Consider the following 22,369-nt stretch of genomic DNA (forward strand, 5'->3'; position numbering starts at 1 on the left):
TTTGCCCGGTATGCTGGTAGCAGGACCTAAAGTCATCATCTAATTGCTTTGGTGACCCCATTTTGAAAGGTCAGATTATTTGAGTACACCATCTACAAAAACTTTTGACTCCGTCTCTACTCACCAAATGTTGCTCACCATGTTGAATGCCCATTCACAATTCAAAATAAGATGAGGCCTATTACGTACAGAACATACTGTGCAGCTGTTCAGGAATCTAGTTTTATCAGAGGTCCACTGACATTTTAATTCCATTTTGGTTCCTGAAGGAGCTGCATGAGATTACAAAAAAGGGTCCATTGCATCTCAGTTACATTCATTTGAAAACTGTTCCTACTTAGGGCTTCTTCAGATGGACGTATGCGCAACTAAACTCGCTGTAGTTACGCATACGTGCGAGAAAGATACGGCGAGTCCTATCTTTTTTCGCATGCACTATTGACAGGTGAGAATACTGCTAATAAAAATGGACATGTAGTGCCTGTGGGACAGTATTACAGACCAATAAGCACCCTATATGCTGCTGGATAGAGGCCCCCAAATGGCACTACATTCCTAGAGTGCCTCTGTAATATTAAAGGGGTTGTTCCGTGCCGAACGGGTTGTTTGTTTTTTTCAATAGCCCCCCCGTTCGGCGCGAGACAAACCCAATGCAGGGGTTTAAAAAAAACGCATAGTACTTACCCGAATCCCTGCGCTCCGGTGACTTCTTACTTACCTTGCGAAGATGGCCGCCGGGATCTTCACCCACAGTGGACTGCAGGTCTTCTCCCATGGTGCACCGTGGGCTCTGTGCGTTCCATTGCCGATTCCAGCCTCCTGATTGGAGGCACACGTGACGGGGCGGAGCTACGAGGAGCAGCTCTCCAGCACGAGCGGCCCCATTCAGAAGGGAGAAGACCGGACTGCGCAAGCGCGTCTAATCGGGAGATTAGACGCTGAAATTAGACGGCACCATGGAGACGAGGACGCTAGCAACGGAACAGGTAAGTGAATAACTTCTGTATGGCTCATAATTAATGCACGATGTACATTACAAAGTGCATTAATATGGCCATACAGAAGTGTATACCCCCACTTGCTTTCGCGGGACAACCCCTTTAAATGTGATGCCTTGATATCTTGATTGGAACTGTATACATAACATTATATGGACCCTTTAGGATTTCTACAGGTGGTGTACGGCAAATCCGTAAAATACAAATCTTATAGTAAGACTGTGTTCATGAACACTAATATGGAAATCACCTTTCGTTTTAGTAGGACTAAACAAGAGACTTACATTAGTTGTATTGAGCTATCATGTTTCCCCAAAATTAAGACCCTGTCTCATATTAATTTTTGTCCCAATAGAGGCACAAGGTTTTATTTTTGGGGGATGCCATATTATACTTACCTAGCAGACTTGATCCAGGTCCCTCTCGCTGCTCTCCAGAACTCCGACATACGTCTTGCAGTCTTCAGCCACCCACAGATCACTTCTTGGTTACGGGATTCATAAATCCTGTCTCTAGAAAGCGATGGCTCTGATTGGTTCTCAAGCACTGCACTGCATTGCTTGGCTGAGAAGCGTTCGAGAACCAATTAGAGCCACCGCTTCCTAGAGGTAGGATTCATGAATCCCATAACCAAGAAGTGATCTTCTGTGGGTGGCCGAGGACTGCGAGAAGTGCATCGGAGCCCCGGACAGCAGCCGGAGGGACCTGGATCAAGCCTGCTAGGTAATGTATACCTTTTTTTAATGTAATGCGGCTAGGGCTTATTTTCAGGGTGGGGCTTATATTTCCAGCCTCCCCAAAAACCCTGAAAAATCAGGGCAGGGTTTATTTTCAGGGTAGGTCTTATTTTCAGGGAAACAGGGTCGTTAAATTGTTATTGTTTGATTGTTTTCTTTTGCAAACAGCTGGATATTTATAAATGGGACAAAATAACCTAATTTGCCACGGAGGTTGAATAATTTTGATGTCAACTGTGTATTTGTGGCAATGTCCATGGGGTTTCAGGGTGAAAGGGGCATTTAAACTTTTTAAAGAAGCATAAAACTAAAACTGTCTCCTAAACATTTTCTGCCAAAGGAGATACAATAAGGGCTCCTTCAGGCGGACATAGTTCTGTGCACAAAATATATGCGTGCAATATGCAGAGAATAAAATGCATTGTTTTCAATGGATACGTTCTGACTACTGTTTTTTTTGCGTGCGCATTTCAAGGCACATAAAAAAAATACAGCATGCTCTATTTTTGTGTGCATTTGTCTACCAAAGGTCCCTGTAGAAGTCTATGGGGAGTGTGAGAACGCGCGCTCAATTTGCACGCACATGCGCAATATGCTGCATAATTCCCTGAAAAAAGAACACATCTGGACCTCAATAGGCTAAATAGCCTTTTAATTCCTGGCATGCGCAAAAACTACAGTAAAATGTGACGATACGCACACAAATGTATCTTGTTCATAGCGTTAAATACATTGTGATGAAGCATGTGCAGTTGCGTATATGTCTGTCTAAAGAAGCCCTAACAGTACATTGCAGTTTTTACCTCTTTGAAGCGAACGGCAGAAATGTTACAAAAATGTAAATATCTGACAAATGACAAATGCAACAAACCACAGGATGATGTAAAATTGCAAAATGTGGCTCAGTTTTTTCTTTAAATGTTGCACATCTGTCTGCTGCTTTAAAATACTTCAGTGACAAAATTACCATCAGAACACTCTATGTGGGCTCATCATTATTAGGCTACTAGTAATTATTAGGAAATTATAGTACAAGTTTTCTGGTAGCTCTGCTACATGTGCATCACATAAAGCTCTGCTACATACATTCTACATCCCATGCAACAGGGATCACAAGCAACACAGCACTCGGGATAAAGGACCTGTGATGACGTCACCGTCATGCTCCGCCCTTGATCACATCTGGGTGAGGTTGTCACAGGACCCTCATCTCAGTATATATTATGAGCTGACTACATTCCCTACAAACCCCCTGCGGCTTCAGTTGCTATGGAATACTAATAAACACCTAGCCAGACAGCAGCCTCATGCTTACAGGACCTGTGATGACGTCACTGTCGTGATCAGGGGCTGAGCATGTAACTTACTTATGGACGGATAGTTGGTTGTTAATATATTGTCTAATAATTATTAGGAGATTTATATCACCAGTATTTCAAGTGGCACAATACGTCACACAGCTCTGCTACATGCATGTTACACACAGCTCTGCTACATGCACATCACACACACAGCAGTGCTACATGTACCTCACATATAGCTCTGCTACATACATTTATCACCCTATACAACAGGGTTCACAAGAAGCACAGTACTCAGGATGAAGGACCTGTAATGATGTCACCATCATGCTACGCCCTTGATCACATGACAGTAACATCATCACAGGTCCTTCATCTCGAGTGAGTTACATGCTCCGGCCCTGATTACATGATGGTGACATCACATGTCCTTCATCCCTGTGCAGATTATGGGTGGACTACATCCCCTACAACCCCCCTGCAGTCTCAGTTGCTATGAAGTACTAACAAAGACCCCGCTGTACTGCTGCCATGTGCTTGCAGGCCCTGGAATGACATCACCATCATGTGATCTGGGGCGGAGCACGTAACTCAGGAAGAAGGGCCTGTGATGACGTCACCATCATGTAATCAGGGGCGGAGAATGTAACTCATTCACGAATGGACAGGTGGTCATTAGTATTTTGATTTTGTTAAAAGGTTATTCCCAATTTAGAAAGTAGTGGCATATTTCTAGGATATGCTATCACTTTATGACTGTTTGGGGATCTGGGACTCCCACCAACTATTTAGCGCCGTGGTCTCCTCACTGTTTTTCTCTGCAGAGTGGCAACCAGCCGCCCACTGTGCAGGGAAGTGAATGGTGTCAGCTGCAGTAGCTTACATAGTCGGTGGCCAAGAATGTCACTATACAGGGAAAACTTTAAGATTAGCACTAAAGCAAGTGCTGTAAATCCTTCATTCTCCAGACTGGTGGAAGACCCAGAGGTCTCCTCTCCACCAATCAGAATGTGATGTTAAATCCTAGTGATATGCCATTGCTTTATCAAATGGTAATAACCCTTTAAGAGATTGATCTTTTAATAATGAGCTAAATTTTTTAATAGTTTCCAATTGGCTGTGCTAGGCAAGTGATTTTTAATCACTTCTTATTATAGTGATCTTGTTTAGAGACCCATTCTTGCGATTTAATGGCCCTAAGTCAATTTAGTTTAATGAGATAGACAATCACTCATTTCAAGAACAGTTAGGAGTTTCTGGGCTGGAAGTTCTTGCTTAGTGATAAATGTTTTGTGATTTAATACTTAAAATCTCATTGTCCTCAGTGAAGCATTTCACGAGAAGCAGTCACATGACTTAAAGTCAGCCATGCAGCATGTACTTCATCCTGAATTTTTGCAATATGTGCAATGTCCAGTAAGTTCCTGTTTCAAGATGCATGGTCACGGTTCACTAGAGTATAATTGACCTAGACACAATGATGGGGCAAAAAAACAATTTGCTGTTTGCATTTATTAAGCATTGAAATAGTTACCCTTCTGTAGCTATAGCCAGAGGTTACATACAGTGCGGTAGGATTAACCTGAATTAGCTGCCCCTTGCATCCTTACTGATGCTAACGGTTGCCAAGCACGATGCAAAGGTAAACACTGTTTTGCTTTTATCTTTTTAGTGTGAATAATAAAAACTTACAATTGGTCATATTTTTTTGTTGTTCGGTGCAAAACGTGCAGCAAAGTGCTGCTTTAGCAGATGAGCTGAATTATTGAAGAGTAACCCCAGGAGCGCCACCAACACTGATGTTCATTTACCTCTTTATGATGCTATATGGTATTTCTGTGAGTCACCATATTTTCCCTAGAAGAATCTGTAAGAAATGAATTTATGTATTCTTCTCTGTAGTGTAAAATCAGAAATACACATAGGTACAGTATAAGCTGTATATTTCTATGGGCATCAGATCTGTGGTCTGTATATACTGATCCTGAGTACATTCATGTGCGTGAGCCTTCTTATATCCTTGGCAATTAGCCCATTACCATTTGGTCCAAACCTTTTTCTTACTGATGGTTTCATTATTTGTAGTTTATATTATGTCTTTGGGACATGGAGGATGAACAGAGATGAGGAGGACCAAGGGCCTGACACAGTAAGCCCATTTGTGGCCTCACCAAGCACGTTATCTAAGCTGAATTCCCCTAATGCAGTAATCATAAAGAGAAGGAAAACAAATTAAGAAAATTTAGTAAATGAATGCAGTTAGTGACTTGTACATTAATGACAGTGCTAGTCAATGGTGGGCTATAATAAGGGCGGTAGGGGCTACTGCCCCGGGTTCACGGCTCCAGGAGAGTCCATGGATGTCCAACTGCCTTTATTATAATCCACCAACCAGCCGCCACCAAGACCTCTATACTGAGCTCTCTGTGCTACTGTATTGTCTCTCATCCTGCCCACATTGCTCTACTTATTTAGTAGGCTCATCCTTCCCTGTCATGCTAGAGCAGTGTTTCCCAACTCCAGTCCTCACGGACCCCCAACAGGTCCTGTTTCCTGGATTTCCTCAGTATTGCACAGGTGATGTAATTATTGTCGGCACCTCAGACATTGCCACAGGTGTTCTTACTAAAGGATATCCTGAAAACACGACCTGCTGGTGGTACCTGAGGACTGGAGTTTGGGTAACACTGTGCTAGAGAGAGATGTGTGTGGGGAGCGGGTTGTGATGGCAGCCTGCTTAGTACTTCCCAAAGGAGAGACTAGAGTCGGGCAGCCTGCTGAATGTGCGAGACGGCAGGGACAGCAGAGCAGCAGAGAATTCTGGCTGGGTCATGTGGGCTGCGAGAGAGGAGACTGGAGGACAACTGGCTGACTACTGTATGTTGCAGAATTGTCCTGCATTGCGACCCATGAAGGTATGTATCACATGTATATGTGTGCATGTATGTCTGTGTACCTGCACACCTGGACATGTAAAAGTAGGCTGTGTATGTTTGTATGTATTGTGAAATGTATGTAAAAGTGTACTTATGCGTTTGTGAGGTCTTGTTCACATCAGCGCCGGGGGGTTCTGTTTGGAACCTCCGTCGCTGATTTCCACTAAAAAACAGGAGGATATAATGCTCCGCTACTTCACACTGTAAAATGCTAGTCTGCCAGTAACCAAACAGACCTCATTATAGTCAGTGAGGGCCATTTGGTTCCCTCATCAGACGGATTCATTAGGCCAGTGGGTGCTATTTTCCTGATCTCAGAACAAGAAAACAGAAACTCCTCGCGCTGATGTAAGCGAGCCCTGTGTGTGCTACAGTGTATAAAGGTGTATCACTGTGCATGGTGGTAACAAGGTACATGTGTGTGAAAAATGTATTCAGCAGTTTGGGACCTGTTTTCTAGCCCTGTATGGCTCTGTTCATATCTGTATGGCTCTGTTCATATCTGTTACTCCATTTGGGGTCTCCACTGCGGACCTTGCACAAAGTCAAGGACACAATAGAACAGCTGCACTATTTTCTCCAGCAGAGTGACAGGCGGCATGATGGAAGTCTGCTGGACCCCATTATAGTCAGTGGGGTCTGCTGAGCACCATCCACATCAGTTAATTGCCAGATCCAGCACTTCAGTTGTTATCATTGTTCAGTTTCTATGTGGAGCTGAACGATGTAAATAATAGTGCAAGTGTAAACCCAACCAAACTTCAGCTAGATGCACACCACATTGTCAAATACACTTGGTGTCTAAAAAAAATCAAGCACCTAGGAGTTGTCGGAATTGAATAAACTTTCTATGTGCGATTTGTAACGTTAATATAAGTGATTACAACATTAGAGCAAAAGGGTCATTTATCCTTTGCACATCCACTGGTTCCAGCACATCCTAACAGTCTGGTCAGAACAGCCCAGATAGAGGGCAATTCGTTGATATGAGCATCCAGCTTCTTGCATTCATTCCAATAATGCATCCACTCTCAAACTCTGTGAACTGGGCGAAGTCTCTTTGATTGTATCGTAGAGGAGTCTAATGGTTAACAAGCTCTACACTAGCGGAAAAAGAGGTCCATTACACGTAGGCAGCCTCTTGTAACCTTTTAGTAGGCCAAGGGTGGAACTACTTTTAGGGCCTCAGATGGCAAGACTATTCATCTAATCATGCCACAACTGTAATAATTTGCATATCTGCCTGAGATGTAACTGCATGCCGAGTTTTGCAGCCAAGCAACAACTCCTGGGTGCTTGATTTTTTTTGACAATGAGTGTGCATCCAGATATACTACAAAAAAATGAAACGATAGTAGATATTTATGACACTGTCTAAAAGAAAATCCACAGAAAATCGAAACCAAAATCCACAACATTGTTGCATAATTTGTAGAGTATTTGCTGAGGATTTTGCCTCTTCAATTGAATTCAAATTAAATTGGTGAAATCTGCGGTGGATTAGCAACAAAATCCACACCAAATGGTGCACATTTTAATGTGGATTTTGCTGCAGATTTTTTCTGCTTCTGAAAATCCCCAGCAAATCTGCTACTAGTGAATGCACCCTTAGGGTGCATTCAGACGACCGTATATCGGCCGGGTATTAACGCCGGCCGATATACGGCGTCTCTCTCTGCAGGGGGAGGAGGCTGGAAGAGCCGGGAGCAGTGCTCTGAGCTCCCGCCCCCTCTCTGCCTCCTCTCCACCCCCCTGCACTATTTTCAATGAGGAGAGGCAGGACAGGGCGGAGCTAATAACTTAGCCCTGCCCCTGTCCCACCTCCTTTCATTGCAAATAGTGCAGAGGGGCAGAGAGGGGGTGGAGAGGAGGCAGAGAGGGGGCGGGAGCTCAGAGCACTGCTCCCCGCTCTTCCAGCCTCCTCCCCTTGCAGAGAGAGACGCCGTATATCAGCTGGGTGTGAAAACTCGGCCGAATACGGTCATCTGAATGCACCTTTCAGGTATGTTCCGACAGTAGAATTTCCTGCAGTATTTTCAGCCTCAAACCCATGTCAATGTCTGCTGCTTTTTGCTGTGGTTTTTGGCGCAGATCTGTACACATAATTTGCCCTGTCAATGGGTAAAATGCACGTGAGGAATTTCGGCACACAAAATCTAGTTTATACATTATAAAGTGACATTTCACTTCTGGATGCAGAAATATGCGGAAAAGTGGAAAGGCACGATTTTCTGCATCAGAGCTCTGCACGTGGATTTTGCCCATTGATCAGATCCATGCCAAAAAAATGTAGCAAAAAGCTGTGGATTTTGACGCAATTAAATTGGAATTTATTGTGCAAAATTCTGCAGCAAATTCTACCCTTAGACAGTTTCATAAATCCCCATTTGTATGTCTTCTATATGCGATTTTTGATTGACCCATTCTTATTTTTGTTGTTTTTTGCACTTTTTTCACTGGCAGTGAATATATTATTTTTTGACAGAGGCAAACCTAAGCTCAATTTTAGTGCCTTATTTTTGAAGCAAAAGCTTGGTTCTAATGGCATACATGTGTGGTAGCTTGGTTCTAGTACTGTATCTATCCTATCTATGTAGTAAGCTTGATTCTGGTACCACAACTATATGGTAAGCTTGGTTTTGGTACAGTATTTATCATATCTATGTAGTAAGCTTGGTTCCTGGTACCATTTTTATGTAGTAAGCTTGGTTCGGGTAACGTATCTTTAAATGTAAGCTTGCTTGTAGTACATTTGCAATACATTTGATTTTGGTACCATATCTATGCAGTAAGCGGTCATTTACACCTGCGTTTTATCTTGGTTTTTGCTCTCTTCCACTTTGTTCTGTTTTTGGTTTATTTCACACACACAGTAATTCACCATATATTTCTGTTCTCATAGACCCTAATAAATTTGTGAAGTAAAAAACGTGATGAGTATAGGTGCAGCTGACCGAAATATAAAGTTCAGTACAATACAGAAGTAAGCTCAGCTTCTCCGTTTTATTTAAAAAAACAGCATAAAAAGACGCGTTTTGGTGCAACGCCCCTTCCTCAGGTATAGCTGGGGATACAGCTTGTGTTGGCTATTGGTATGTTCATGGTGTACCAGGCAGAGAGGCAGAATAGTCTCACCTGTCAGTGCAACTATCATTGGGTTGGCTGCACCTGAACAGCTAGGTGTTTTCCACGACCCACCATCCTAACGAGAGAGAAGAATCACATCTTCCGCACATTCCTCTACCTATAATTTTTCCAAATGACTTGCCCATTCAGGTAGCTCCACCCCTATTTTTTTTTTTTTCACTTCTCTACTTATTGACGCTAATAAAGCAGTGGTTATAGGTTGAAGTACTCAATGATGGTGGCTGTATATGACATTACATTCTAGTCTCTGATTTTTAGGAATGTCTGGATATTGTCATTGCTGGTACATGATCTGTATAATATTTGACAAGTCTAGGTGAAGCCTCCAGTTTATATTCTTAGCTTCAGCGGATAAGTTGCTGAGCTTATATTGTTTCTGTAAGGCTAACGCGTATGATTGACATAAAACTATGAATTCAATCAATCTGCTGCCTAGGAACATTCAGTAATATTGGACTTCATCAGATTGTCTATTTTGTTCCTTTGTTTTATTTTCTGTTGTAAAGAGAATGTGTAATTGATTTGGGCAGAACTTCATTCAAATGAAGCGCATCCCCACATGATTTAAGGTCCCAGGTCCCCCCATACACATTATACTTTAGCTATCTGAACCCACCGATTATGGTGGGGCTGAACGATTGTTAATTATATGGTTGGCTCAACTTTTCCCTGACAGATGATGTTGGGGGGAAAAAGGATCAGGGACATTGAATTTCAACACCCAATCATTTTAATCCACAACACTTAACCCTTTCCAATCCACTGTCTGACATCTTCCTACATTCTGATTGAAGCTTGTACAGCTCCAATGCCAGAAGACGCCCGACAGGGTATTCTTACCGTCTATTGCCAGCTACTCCGCTGTGGGAGCTTCTCTGGCGCACACACACTGGCTTTAGCCAGCAGATGGCATCGTTGTATAACAGCAAAAAGAGAAAGCCTTTTAGGAAACCCTGAATCCAAAATTGTATTGGAAAGGGTTAAACCAGCACCAGAGTTGTCTTGACTGCGATTTACCTCCTGAAACACAGAAACGTTCTGCGGAGCCAAAGATTCATGTGTATGGGACAGCTGGGGAAAACAGCTGCCTTGTTGGTTGTGTATGGGCAGCTTCAGAAGTTCCTGATGTAGAGTGATGAAATCTCTCAGCACTGCTAAAGGCTTAAAGCTTTTTATCATTTTGTAAATAATTGGTAGTTCAGAATTACAGACGAATGTGCTTTCACATGTATCTATTACGTACTAGAGGATCGTTTGGACTGGATTGCCCCCTTTTAATGTCTTGTTCAGTCCATGTTACAGTATGAAATGTAGCCTAATTTCAAACACACCAGAACCTTCAGTTCAGAGGGTAACCACATAATTGTTATATAAGAAAACACTTTTGAGACAACCACTGGAAATTGCAGCAAAAAAAAAAACTCTTCTAGAGGGGGCAGTCCTATCAAAGAAGGAGCCGCTATAGATAGAAAATGGAAAATGTGAAAATCTGTCATATAAAAAAAACCCGGTCTAGATATGGGGTGATCTCCTCAAAGAGGTGGTCTTTGGGAGAGACTGCACTGTATATAAAAAATAACTCTTAACTTCTTTTTCTTTCACATTTTACTGAATTTATTATACATTTTCTTGTCTTCTAGATAAAACTATCTAGGAAATGAAGCGTTAAATCGTCAGAGGGAAAAGAAGTCGAAAAAGAAAAGGTATGTCAGGGAATGTCTCTATGCTTCTGTTTGTTGAGATCACAATGTTTTCTTTTTAATTTTGCTTTGAGCGCATTCTACAATATGGCATCTATTTCCATTTATATCTCTGAAAATCTTGTTGGAAGAGCAGGTCATGATGTCCCTCTTGTCTTCAAAAGAGCCTCTTGTTAAAGTAAAAAGTACTGAAACTTAAGGCTTTCTACTTTTTGCATCTTGTAGAACATTGTCAAGAAAGATACTAGATAGAAGGTTAGTTAAAAGCCTGCGCCAGACATCCCTTTGCATACATTTTGGATAAACTTTAGATTTTAATGTCTCCACGGTTTTGCTCATCTGTTCTATCGGTGCATTGACTTAATCTGGGCCAGGACATTCTGTCATGGTATATTTTACTAAGAGGATTTTTCTGACATTGCATAAAATGCAACTTGATGGGAAAGTCTTCCTCGTGTCTCTTTAATGATTTATCTCTTTAGCTACAGTACATCATTTGGAGCACGATTTTAACGATATGTGAGGCCTTCGTCTGAGTTAACAATAGTAATAACAGGGGTATAACTGGATGTTCAATCATGAAGTGCTAACCCTGAACCAATAAACATGGACTTCAATACTGTTAGGCTACCTTGACACACAAAGCTGAGCTGCGGAAATTAGGGCTAATGCCCACTGCCAGAAGGAGATCTGTAATATCACATTCAGTTGTCTTGTAGTGTAAATGCTGCAGAATTTCGACAGTGATTCCACAAGCAGAAATTCTGCAGCGTTTACTGTATGTGTGAAGGGAGACTTAGGCCATTCTCACACTTCTGCGTTTAACCCTGTATTTTCAGCCCAGCGCTAAACTCTGTCGATCACTACCATTGATTTTAATGGGGCTTCTCAGACGAGTGTGAAAACGCAGCGTTTTTCAAGCGCTGTCTATTCTATTTTCATGCATTTCTGCATTTCAAAACGCAATGCTTTGCCCATTGAAATGAATGGGGTGCGATTTTCAACCTCCCTCACAGGGTGTTCTCTTGTGAGTGAGGTTGAGCTCGATCAGCAGGCTCACGGTAAGGCAACATGAATTATTGGAGTTCGAATAAGGCATGATAGTGAGTGTTAGACAGATTGGACATTCCATTTTGCAAATTGTGCGTGCATTTAACATTCCTCAATCCGCAGTATCATGTGCGTATAAGGAAAACATCATTGAAGGCATTACCACCCATAGTGGACAGCGCAGTGGCCATCCAAAGGTGCCTAATGATCGCAACCCACGGCAGAGAAGTGACTGTGGCAGAAATCACATTCATGCTTGATACAGAAGGCCCCACACATATACTGTATCACACAGGTCAGTGTAGTGATCTTTAGATTCCATGGGATATGGAAGCAGAAGATCCACCAGAGTGCTGGTGTTAACACCAAGACACCAGACACAGCTCCTCACTTGGACTTATGAAGTTGCTAACTAGACCTTAGAGGACTGGTAACATTTGGCGTTGCCTGATGAGTCATGGTACCAATAGTTTCAGGCTGATGGTAGGGCTTGTGTGTGGCACAGACCCCATGAAGCCATGGACCTCAGTTGTCAAGAAGGCACTGTGCAGACTTGTGGTGGTGGTTCCATGCTGGTGTGAGGTGTGTTCTCTTGGCATGAATTGGGTTTACTGGTCCACCTAAACATGTCATTGACTGGTGCCCATTACGTTTCACTGCTTGCTGATCATTTACAGCCCTTCATGGACTTTGTGTATCCCCACAATGATAGGATATTCTAGCCCATTAGGCCTCTCTACTCCATATAAAAAGCCTAGTACTTTGAATAAAGCATTATAGTTTGGGGCCCTGTTACAGACTTTGCATTCGGGCCCAGAAGCTTCAGGTTACGGCTCTGGGCATGTCAATATATATATATAGAATCATTGTCACGTATTTCTATTGGATATTTATTTTATGTATCATTCAATATTGTAGTCTATATTGACTGATGTATAAATATATGTTCAGCATATACATTGTATAGACATCATGAAGCGGCACCTACAGTGTGATTTTTCACCTGTGTATTTCAGACTGGTTCTCAGTCTCCCGGAGTGAGGTTGCCATTTTTGGGGCAGGTGCTCCACTTGAGGGACCGATCTGGACAGTTCTGGTAAACTAGTTTGCATATTTCCCTGTTCCGTGCTGCACGTATTTATAGTACTCTTAACCACCGATTTGACTCTGTCTTTGGACCCAAAACCTGTCCCCTCCAGTCGTTCCAACTAGTCATACCCAATGTGACACATCAGTTGTTTGAGCTATTTTTGATTATTGTAATAATATTTTGGATATTTTGTGATGGTACATTACACTTAGGGGGCATCTACTGAATGAGTGAGCACTTATTTTATTTTGTGCATATTTTGGAATATGTTACTTTAATAAGCTAGCACATTATAAGTGTAAAAAGGAAATAATAGATACAAATTACACAACCAGATACAGAAAAAGACATGTAGTAGATGTTAATGGTTTCGGACTCTGCCTATTCTCTAAATATCTACATAAGTGTTTAATAGAGGCACATTTAGTTCTTGGAATTAATGCTGTACTTTTGTGTAGCAGAGAGCTGCTGATTGTCAAAAGCTGTTAAACTAATTATTAGAAAGTTATGTTCTTTGCCGCTGTCCTCTTTTTTTTCTTGTTTACTTATTTAGGTGCTATAGTCCTATAAATTCATTGTTTTATTTTAGCCCAAGTTACTGTATTCAGGTCACAAAGTTGGTGATATGTTGTGCTCTAAGGCTATGTTCATATCTGCATTGGAGGCTCCGTTTAGTTAGAGCCTCCGTAGGAGAGCTGCTCCAGAATTGCACACAAAGTTGGGCAGCTTGATGGAAACACGGTGTACCCCATTATAGTCAGGTCTCATTTGTGTCCGGGACGTGCTGAATCTGTCACTTTTGTGACTTGGCTCCTATGATGTTGCTGAATAGCGAATATCAACAGCACACATGTGAACAGAACTTTTAAAATGGTGTTAAGTCCTTTTCTTTTAGTACTGCTTCCCTGTTAAACAATATATATAAAATTGAATGTATGCGTGTCTGTGTCTGTCTGTCTGTCTGTGTGTGTGTGTGTTTGTCCTTTATGCGCTACTACACCATTCATCCGATCGCCATGAAACTTTGGGAAGTTGTTGAGTACACTCCTGGGAAGATTATAGGCATAGTAAAACTATCCTACGATAGGTGCCGCGCGTGCGAGCGTCGTCGACAGTTACGCCCCCCACATGGATCGCTTGATTTCCATCACTGCCACTAATTCTCTCACTTCGCGATGTCATAGAAACTTGAAATTTGGCACGAGCATTGATTATGTCATAAATGGGAAAAGTTAATAGGTCCCAACTCAATTATTCAATTCTAAGCGCCAAAGAATTAGCGTCCAAATTTTACGTACGGAATCTAATTCTCTCACTTCCCAATGTCATAGAAACTTGAAATTTGGCACGAGCATTGATTATGTCATAAATAGGAAAAGCTAATGGGTCCCAACTCGATTATTCAATTCTATGCGCCAAAGAATTAGCGTCCAAATTTTACGTACGGAATGTAATTTTCTCACATAGAAACTTGAAATTTGGCACGGGCATTGAATATGTCATAAATAGGAAAAGCTAATGGGTCCCAACTCCATTATTCAATTCTATGCGCAAAACAATTAGCGTCCAAATTTTACGTACGGAATGTAATTTTCTCACTTCCTAAATGTCTGTCTGTCTGTCTGTCCTTTATGCATTACTACACCATTCATCCAATTGCCATGAGACTTTGGGAAGTTGTTGAGTACACTCCTGGGAAGGTTACTGGCATAGTACAACTATCCTACGATAGGTGGTGCGCGTGCGAGCATCGTCGACAGTTATGCCCCCCAGACAAAGATCGTTTGATTTCCATCTCAAGCACGAAAGCAAAAGGCATTACGAGCAACGGGATGAGTGTTCAACTACAAAATGATGCATCTGCCGAACGTTTCGCAAGACAATTGCTGGATATTGAGAATGCTGAGGTAAAATGAAAGCTGTGCTGTGATTGGTTGCTATTTCTTATACTGCTGAGGTAACGTGAAAGCTGTGCTGTGATTGGTGGCTACTTCTTATACTACTGAGGTTGCATGAAAGCTGTGCTGCGATTCGTTGTTCTATATTATACCACTGAGGTAACATGAAAGCTGCGCTGTGATTGGTTGCTATATATAATACCGCAGAGGTAACATGAAAGCTGCGCTGTGATTGGTTGCTATTTTTTATATTGCTGAGGCAGAATAAAAGTTGCGCTGTGATTGGTTGTTATTTCTCTTACTGCTAAGGTAACATGAAAGCTGCGCTGTGATTGGTTGTTATATATTATACCACTGAGGTAACATGAAAGCTGCGCTGTGATTGGTTGTTATCTAGATATATAAAAACGAATGAATGAATGTATGTCTGTCTGTCTTCGCAGCAACGCGTGAGGGGTAAGCTAGTACAATATATTCTTCAGTGTTGGTTACTTTATGCCTCTGATCATTTGGATAATGCCATGACCAGTAACTCCAGAATTGCTGCATTTGTCTAGTGGTTGAAGATCCGCCTTCTGCATCAATAGCTGCACTGTAAACGATTCCTCTAACCAAAACTGATACACTGTGTAATGCCGAGTGCAGGCATTGGGGGGCAGTGCATGACACAGATTCTCTCTTTTGCTCTCTGGCATCCTCTGTAATGCTCTGTCCCTCAGACCCTGTACCAAGAACAGCAGAGTGTGCTAATGGAGATGGTGCATGACCCTTAAGGCCCTGCATTAGTATTCCTTTAATTTCACAATGCTTTACAGTACTGCTCAGACCTGAGTGTTTTTGTTGTATTTTCCTTTGTGGCAAATAGGACACTATTTATTTATGACTTTTGCTAATTGTAGCTTTGCTACCTTTTATCTTTTCTACTGTCTCTAAATCATTTTGACCATTGTGAAGGTGCAGTGCCAAGGGTGGACACCAGGGGTCATGAAAGCAGGCTTTTAGGATATGAAATCTCCAGCACATAAGGGGGTTCTGTCTCTAATTAATCAGCCAACACTTGGGGTTGGTGTGGCTGCAGAACAGATTTTCCCCTCTGTTGCTGATTTCAGTATTCTTGAGAGGTCCAGGGAAGACCAAGTGTTGGTCTGGTGTGGACCCCCCGCTGCCTGGGAGAGTCACAAGTCTGGCAGGGGTAGATGGACCCTAAACTGACACCCTGATTGGGTAAAAGGTGATGGACCTTGCTATTTATTTAAGGCACTAGGCTTGTATTGTAGACAGTGTGAAGTCTATGTCATGTATTAGCCAGACAGCCAGGGATTTGCACATGCTGGTAAGAGTATATACTGTGACAAATGACAATAGTGTGAAGACTGAGTTATGAGTTCTGTTGTTGGACCACAATAAAGGATGGATTTCTCAAGTTTTTATAAAATTTCTGGCCTGGATGTGCTTTACGGGTGTGTGACCATCTATCTGGGGAAGGAAAGCTGGCGATATGATGAGCTAACGACCCCCAAATTGCCACACCAGATAAAGTGATCCTAACATAGTTTATAAGCATGTGCAGGTGATGTTATGTGTATGTAGGATAGCTGCTCTGGTCATGAATGGGGCATTTTCTATTGTTTTATTTTGTATATTTCTCATTATTTTTTGTCTTTCTTCTTGTATTATATACTGTAGTCTTGTGTATATAGTGATGGATAAGGTAAGACTGCCTGCTTACTTTCCCTTTAAATTGTGCAGGTCTCCATTGTTTATACAAGGGTATTTTTGCTATGAGGTTTATAAAATGTTACACCGGCATTAACTCCCTGTATACTTTAGAGTGACTAAAGTGACCCTCAGTCCTGCTCACACAAGCAGTGCTGGTCAGTTAGAGCAGCGTGTAGTGTCTTAGGCCTCCTGCACACGGGCCCATTTGCATTGCGGAGTCCGCAATGGGCGTCCGCCACCGGACTCCGCAGCAAATACAGCCCATAGTATTCAATGGCAAAACGCCATTTCATCTCCACGAGCGGAAATCGAGTGCAATTTTCTGCTCGCGGAGAATAAATTGCAGCATGCTGCAATTTTGTGTGGGTTACACACAGCCGGCTTCCATTGAAGTCAAAGGAAGCCGGCCGTCCCATGGCACTTCCGCAGTGAGCACTGTGGAAGTATCATGGGATCTGCGTCACTGCAGAGTGCAGGCGGCTACTGCGCATGCGCGACGAAGTGCCGGATGGCACATCCGCAGTCCTGTGCAGAGCCACTATTCTGCCCGTGTGCAGGAAACCTTAGACTACCAATGCATAATAATGCACAGTGTACATTAGGCAGTCAGAGAAGCAGTTCAACCATCTTTGTTTGTCCAGGAGTGGAGGATTGCTTAAAGGAGATGTCCCGAGGCAGCAAGTGGGTCTATACACTTCTGTATGGCCATAATAATGCACTTTGTAATGTACATTGTGCATTAATTATGAGCCATACAGAAGTTATAAAAAGTTTTATACTTACCTGCTCCGTTGCTAGCGTCCTCGTCTCCATGGAGCCGACTAATTTTTGGCCTCCGATGGCCAAATTAGCCGCGCTTGCGCAGTCCGGGTCTTCTGCAGTCTTCTATGGGGCTCCGTGTAGCTCCGTGTAGCTCCGCCCCGTCACGTGCCGATTCCAGCCAATCAGGAGGCTGGAATCGGCAGTGGACCGCACAGAAGAGCTGCGGTCCACGGAGGAAGAGGCCATCTTCAGCGGTGAGTAGAGAAGTCACCGGAGCGCGGGGATTAAGGTAAGCGCTCCGGTGAGCTTTCTTTACCTCCCTGCATCGGGGTTGTCTCGCGCCGAACGGGGGGGGGGTTGAAAAAAAAAAAAACCCGTTTCGGCGCGGGACAACCCCTTTAAGGTCCAAAGACCACGGGCAAATTTGAATTGCTTATCTCTGTCCGAGGCACATGCGCGGACGATCAGCAGTTCAAGCAGCCCATAGGAAGACATGGGCGTCCACAGCAGAATTAAAGCATGCGGATTTGTTTTGTCAACCTTTTGGTCCAGAAAACAATCGCAACATGCTCCATTTTGCTGCAGTTCCCACACAGACGGCTTCCATTGAAGTCAATGGAAGCCGTCCGATCCATGGCCCGTCTGCAATTCAATTGCGGATTCTGCGGGAAAGCAGGAGATATTAAAAAAAAAGTCTACTGTGTATGTGCGCCGGCACTTCCGCACACATCCGCAGTGAAGACCCGGACAGGTAAGCGTTGTCCAACCCGGCCGTGGGCAGGGTCGTATTCCGCTGCGGGTTCCCGCATGCTGAATCCGACTCACCCATGGACATGAGGCCTTAAGGTGTTAATTTAAAGCAGAACAAAGAAACTTCTTATTAACTAGAAGGGGAAAGGGACTTGTTATTTGTATAGCACCAACTTATTCTGCAGCACTTTCAGGTAATTTATGGGTACTCATTTTACTGACCTCAGAAGGATGGAAGGCTGAGTCAACTTTGATTGAACTCGCAGCCTTCAGGTCGTGAGCGAGAGCTTAGGACTGCATTCTGCTGCCTTAACACTCTGCACCACAGGAGGCTCCTTAACTAGAAAACATATGTTGCAGATTTCAAAAGCTGAAGGTGTCTCACAAATCCAACGGTCCTACATCTAGAGAGGATTTTGTACATACTGTATTCTGTACATAGATAGCAAGATCAATACTAGGGAACCACCTTGTAACATGGCATGTATTAGGAACTTAGAGCACGTCTAGTGTTATTTGAGTCTTCTTTGCTTAGACATATAGATCCCCTATAAGCTGCTTAACAGCCCCCTAATGAATACACATCCTCCTCTGATAGACACATGAGTGTGGCTATTGTACAGTTAGACGTGGATACAGTGAACACTATTAGAAGACTGGCAATGTATCCAGCCTTTCTCTAATCCCATCTATTCGGAATTCACTAGAGCTCTTTGTTTACTCTATCTATATGCATGTAACGTCAACCCAAATGTCAATGTTTTTACCCTCTCCGTACTCAAGTATGGTGCTGCATTAAAGAGAGTATTTGGTCCATTGAATCCTAGAACAATTAAAGCGAAGTGTCTTTTTTCTACTAATGCTGTTTTAGTCCACAGTCCTCACTTGCATGTTGATCCTCATTTACTGGGAAGGTGAGGGAGCAATGATAGCAACAACACAAAGACATACAATAAACGTACATAAATAAAGCATGATACAAATATAAGCAGAAAAGTATAGATTTGTACAATATGTCTTTATGGTCATATTTACTATGTACAAGTCTTGGGCCTGCACTGTTGGCACCAGTTTCGATGGAGTTTTTAGTTTTTATTGTACTTGGCACTATATCAAAGCCATATATTATACTTAAATTGTTAAGCGAATCAAAGTAAAACATGAATATATGGAAATAAATGTAATAATTTTCATTCTGTAAAGTCAACATATCAAAAACCAAAGTCAAAATCCGAATCAAATGCATTGGTGCAGATTTTGACTTGAAATCAGCTATGGATCCGCAGTTGATTTTTGCCTGCCGCTCCTTTCACCTTACAATCAGCAGCTGCTCACTGCATCACACAGAGCAACCCTCACATCCAAGGCAAAACCTGTATCAGGGCCCCCAATTATAATGCTTTATTCATACTACTAGGCTAACTATATGGAGAAGGTAGGCCTCAGGGCCCCATAAGTGTCCTGGGCCCGGGAGCAACCGCATCCCCTGCATCCCCTATAGTTACGCTCCTGCTCACATCCTGCACCTGGCAACCACTACTAAGCGCCGTAGCCACCAGTTGGCCGCGGCCATGGTGCTTAGTAGCAGATGCTGTGTGAGGGGCTGCTGATAGAATAGAACAACACTGAACAAGATTGGTATTCACGAAAAGACCCCACAAAGTAGGCTACTGCTGCTGGTCTATGCACTTATCATGTCAGGGATCCATCTAGCCACAGACTCGTTTGGTTATGAGCCAGGTCCTCAGGTATCCTGGTCTTCACCCTTTAACCCCACCAGTCAGGATGTGGCCTTCACTGTGGGTTCCCGAGGCTGTTTCTCAGGTACTGGTCCCAGTACTGTGATAGCTAACACTAAGGCTTAGGCGCAGTACCTGAGGATTTGAAGAGGAGTGTAGTCAAACAGTTCGGGTTGAAGCAGGCAGCACCCCTCAGTATGAGGAACAAAGCCAGAGGTCGGGTTACAGAGAACATGTTCAGAATGGTAATACAGGCCATTTGTTGGTGCATTCAGCAGACAAAAGCCGGGGTCAGGAGCTGAGACCGGAATATATTCAGGGTAGCCAATGTACGGAAACCCCAAAGTCAGAACAAATCTTGTTAGCACTTTGAGCAGACCAATAGGGAGAGGATGTCTGATATAGGCATAGCAGCTGATTGGCAGGGGAACACTTTGTTTGGGCACACTGAACACACACGTCCTCCAGGCAGCTGTCAGATCCAGTGCAGACACTGTGGACCGACTGCTATAAGGAAGAGTGGCTGAGTGCATGCTGTGATCACTGGGAGGGGTAAATCACCGGCCACGGACGCATGTTTTAACACATCACAGCCCATTCCAAGTTTGCAGAGACCACTTGGATGCTCAAGGATGCTTTTGGGAATATGTTCTATGGACAGATGATGATCACATATCATGGTATGAGGCTCCTTTGCTGCTTCAGGGACTGAATCTAAGGTTTTTACAGGAGAATGTAAGGTCAGCAGTCCATGACCTTAAGCTGAAGAAACATTGGGTGACGCAACATATCAATGACCGAAAGCACACAAATCAGCTAAATTGTTGAGAAACAAGAAGATTGGTGTTTCAGAATGGCCAAGTGAGAGTCTTGACCTTAACTCTATCAAGATGCTGTGACGTGATCTGAATACAGCCGTGCGTACAAGGTATCCCGGAAATCATCATGTACTGAAACATATTTGCAGGGAGGAATAATCCAAAATTCCTCCTCAACATTATGCAAAACATATTTGCAGCTACAGCAAACATTTTGCAGAAATGATTGTTGCTAAAGGGGGATCTATGGGTTATTAAATTCAAGAGTTCATTTACTTTGTCTCCATGCACCACGAATGTTTATTCCATGTGCTCAATAAAGGACTGTACATCTGTCGGTGTGTTGTTACATTATGTTTGTCTGTGATCATTACTTGGATCAAACCATATTTTGTTCGTTTTCAACAGAGTAATCCAGGTATTATAATTTCAAAGGGTTTACATGTACATTTTTTGTGAATATGTATTTTCTGGAGCATTCTTTAATGAAACGTATGCTAGCATGCTAGTATCACAGGTGAGATCAGGACAGTGCACGGTTCATAGACATATTTCACCGGCATTGCTCTCAGCCATGTCTACTGTGTACAGCTAGAATATAATTCATTATAGTGATTAGTTATCTCTAAGATAAACCTATCATCCACACATTTGTCATTCTATTATATTTCGTATATTCTGAATTTAAAGTCCAAATTTGGGTGGAATTGTTACTTATCTTATGTGTTAAATTAATAGGTTCTTTTAATTCCCTTCTTATTCCCTTAGAATAAAAACTCAAGTGTGAAAACAGTGTTCACACGTCTTACTTTCTACAATCAAAATACTTTAAAAAGTGTTGATACAAAGTACATAAAGTTCTATAAAAAATATTATATAATCATAATGTAATTAAATTGTACATTAGAAAAAAGCTACTGATCTAGCATTAAAATATTCTGGTTAATTGCTCTACTGCGACCAACACCCAAAAGCATGATAGAAAAGCAAACCATATGCTCATATAAGTGTCCAAGCAGCAAAGAGCCTGTGTAGTTGAGGTTTATAACTTATGAAAGAACTGGTCACTTTTACGTCACATCGGTCTTGTTTTAAGAAGAAAAGATCATCTTCAAGACTATTGAGGAGGGCTGAGCAAAAGATCCCAAACACATACCTTACCTTCAGCAGATCTTATTATTGCACATCCTTGGAGAGGGCAGTTTTACTATTTGATGCCAGCAAGTAGAGAGCTATGCAGCCCACTGTGTGAATGTTATGTAATGTCATGATTTATTACCACGCCCTTGTTTTATATTTATGACCATGAGATTTTTGGTGACGGATAGTGGACGGAAAGATCAGCTAAGGGAATTACCTTTTTAGGGGATCAGGTAGGGTATGGTTTCTCCTTAGGGAAAGCACATTTTAAGGAGACTTATAAAGCCATCCATGCTCCTCTGGGAAGTTTATGCAAATGTGAACACGGAACAATGGCTCTACAGTGCCACCTATTGGAAGGCAGCATTCCTACAAGTCAATGTCAGGCTTTTTAACCCCTTAGTGACTGAGCTTTTTTGCTTTTTTCCATTTTTCGTTTTTTTCTCCCCCCTTTTAAAAAATCGTAACTGCTTTATTTATCCATCGACATGGCTGTATGAGGGTTTGTTTTTTGCAGGACGAGTTGTATTTTTCAATGGTACTATTTATTATACCATATAATGTACTGAAAAACTTTAAAAAAA

The 22,369-nt window shown here is 42.4% G+C and overlaps 1 protein-coding gene across 2 annotated transcripts in view; it reads left to right on the plus strand.

Moving 5' to 3' along the window:
* Positions 1–22,369, plus strand: part of ARVCF (ARVCF delta catenin family member) — a 595,983-nt gene that overhangs the window by 278,176 nt on the left and 295,438 nt on the right. For both annotated transcript variants that reach the window (XM_066603464.1, XM_066603465.1), the window contains one exon: positions 10,760–10,822. The gene's annotated coding sequence lies outside the window, so the exon portion shown is untranslated. The remainder of the gene's footprint in view (positions 1–10,759; positions 10,823–22,369) is intronic.

The sequence above is a fragment of the Eleutherodactylus coqui genome, chromosome 5, assembly GCF_035609145.1.
Source record: "Eleutherodactylus coqui strain aEleCoq1 chromosome 5, aEleCoq1.hap1, whole genome shotgun sequence".
NCBI lineage: Eukaryota > Metazoa > Chordata > Amphibia > Anura > Eleutherodactylidae > Eleutherodactylus > Eleutherodactylus coqui.